At 35.6% G+C, this 2832-nt stretch overlaps 1 non-coding gene across 1 annotated transcript; it reads left to right on the forward strand.

Annotated features, from left to right (window-relative positions):
- The first annotated feature begins 2232 nt into the window (after positions 1-2232).
- Positions 2233-2369, forward strand: LOC112497361 (small nucleolar RNA Z247). The gene has a single exon (XR_003064159.1). It is a non-coding gene; the product is annotated as a small nucleolar RNA Z247 (small nucleolar RNA).
- The last annotated feature ends 463 nt before the right edge of the window (positions 2370-2832 follow it).

The following is a 2832-nucleotide window of genomic DNA, read 5'->3' on the forward strand; positions in this document are numbered from 1 at the left end:
AGTATTATTCTTGCAGATAGAGCTGAAAATAAGCCAGGAGGAGATTCCACTCAGCAAGTTGATGCCTTTAATGGAAGAAAGAAGCAGCAATGGACTCTGATTTTTGGAGTGACTATTGCTAGTGGGATCATTTTGTCTTGCATCATTATTTATTTTTACACTCGACGTAAAAGAATCCATCCATTATGCACATTATTCTACTAAAACAACAAACCAGAACTAAACAATGTTAGCTGTTCTTCGATTTAGATTACATGAGACTATGATTATACAAATGATATTTTGAATCCAAAAGGCAGATCGATCAATCGACCAAATATGGCAGCTCGCTTCTACGAGAGTGCGAGGCATGTCAAAGAAATGGTAGACTCAGACCAGTTCAAAGAAGAAGACAAGAAAGGCATAGATTTACCTTTCATTGATTTTGAAAGCATATTAGCCGCTACAGATAATTTCTCAGAAGCAAATAAACTCCGGGGCCTGTTTACATGGTAATACTCGCAAGACACACTAGCATTCATTGCAGCAAGATTCCAGTCATCAGTACAATTATGCTTGTAATAATTGTGATCCCAGTGTATGTTTCCTGAAGGTCAACAAATTGCTGTAAAGAGGCTCTCAAGTGCTTCAGGGTGTTAAGGAAGCTCCTCTTGCTTGCAGTACGATAAGCCAAACAGAAGATAAAGCAGAGGATTGCAGCAGCTACAGCACACGGTTAAAGATTGATGATTTGGCTGTCCAGGTGGCACCTGGTGGTTATGTAATTACCAGCATACGTGAAGATTCGTTTTGATTAGTTAGAGTTAGTAACAAGCTCGAGCTGTTATATTCAGCTGTGTATATAAACAACCATGTAATCACTTTGTCAATCAATTCAATGAATCAAATAATATTCTAGAATTCTCTAAACTGCAGTTTTTACTCTTTCAATTTTCTTTCATTTTCTTGTTAACCAAACAGTTCTTTAAACAATTTTATCTTGGTATCAGATAGGGGGTGGGCATATTTTAACCGAACCGATCCAAACCGACCATTTGGATTGGTTTCATTAGTAAAAAAAAACTGGTTTCGGTTTATTGGATTGCAAACCGACATCACTCGGTTTGGATTTCGGTTTGGAAGGATTCCAAACCGATTCAAACCGATCCAATCCAGAAATATTATATAATTACATTATATTCTAAGTTAAGCAATCTAACTAATTATATTTATCATTTTATGCAGATTTTGACAAATCAAAAGCAATTAGGCCATAAGTTTTTACGGACAAGATGCACAATATTTTAATTGTCAAATGTTGTTCAGGTTTATTTTAATTTTGTGAGTTTGTTTTGAATGAACAAGTTAAGAACTTTTTTATACTAATGTATTATGTTGTGAACTTGTATGGATGTATCTTTGAATTCTTATGTAGATATCAAAGTAGATATCAATAATATAAAAGAGGTATCAATTTAGATTGCGGACACAAAAAAATAACAAATAATTTAGGTAAAATAATATAAAAGAAGTGGGCTTTTAACTAATAAACTCAAACCGAGGATCCAAACCAATCCAGTCGGTTTGGATCGGTTCGGTTTGAAAAAATTTAGGTTGATATCGGTTTGAAAATATTTCAAACCGATAAGTTTGGATCAGTTTGATAATATGTCTCAAACCGATCCAAACCGAATTTGCCCACCCCTAGTATCACCCACCCCTAGTATCAGAGCCAGTGTGGCTTCAGTACATCTTGCTTCATCTTCTAATACAGTTCATAATGCTGCCATTAATACGAGCACAATCACCTTTTCATTCAACACTCCTGTTAAGCTGGATCAATCAAATTACTTGATTTGACGATCTCAAGTTCTTACTTCCATTCGTGGAAATAGACTTGAAAAATTCATTGATGATTCTGTAACTCCTCCACCCTCTCACACTGCTCAAAGAATTGGTGATGACCTCAGATCTGTTGAAAATCCAGAGTATGTCACCTGGAGATCACAAGATCAGATGCTGCTTGGATGACTGCTTTCTTCAATGAGTGAAGGCATCATCAGTCTGGTCTTTAGTCTAAAAACTTCACTTGAGGTATGGAAAGCTATTAAAGTCCAATTTGGTTCACAATCTAAATTCAAATTGTTGCATCTGAGGTACATGATGAATTCAACTAGGAAAGATGATATGAAAGTCACTGATTATTTCATTAAAATGAAAAACATAGCTGATAATATGGCTGCTGCTGGAAGTGCTTTAAGTGATGATGATTTGATTCTGCACATACTTTCTGGTTTAAGACCTGAATATAATTATGCTGCTACATACATAACTAGTCAAATAGGAGTTGGTAAAATGAATGTAAATGAGGCATATGCAATGTTGTTAACTCAAAAAGCTAGAATAAAACAACAAGCACACATGATTGCTGGTATGGATGTGAAACGGAATTTTGAGGCAAATTTAGTCCATAATAGAAGTTTTAAGAAAGGTTTTATATCTGGAGGTAAGAATGGTGGCTATGGATATAATCCTGATTTTGGTAATGCTGGACATTATGGCTATGGTGGCTATAAAGGATATTCTGGAGGTGCTGGAGCCAATGGAGGAAATTCATCTGGTGTCAATTTTCAGCAAAGAGGTTATTCTGGTGATAATCAGAGAAATGGAGGGAACTGGAATCAGAATCCTGGTGGATATGGCAACTTCAATAATATTAAGACATCTGGAAATGTTAAACCTCAATGGAATGCTTCCAAACCTACCTGTCAAATTTGTCTTAAGACAGGTCATACAGTTAATATCTGTTGGAAACTTGAAGAGTTCATTGCTTTAGGTGCTTATAAGTCACCA

This window comes from Citrus sinensis, chromosome 2, assembly GCF_022201045.2.
Source record: "Citrus sinensis cultivar Valencia sweet orange chromosome 2, DVS_A1.0, whole genome shotgun sequence".
NCBI lineage: Eukaryota > Viridiplantae > Streptophyta > Magnoliopsida > Sapindales > Rutaceae > Citrus > Citrus sinensis.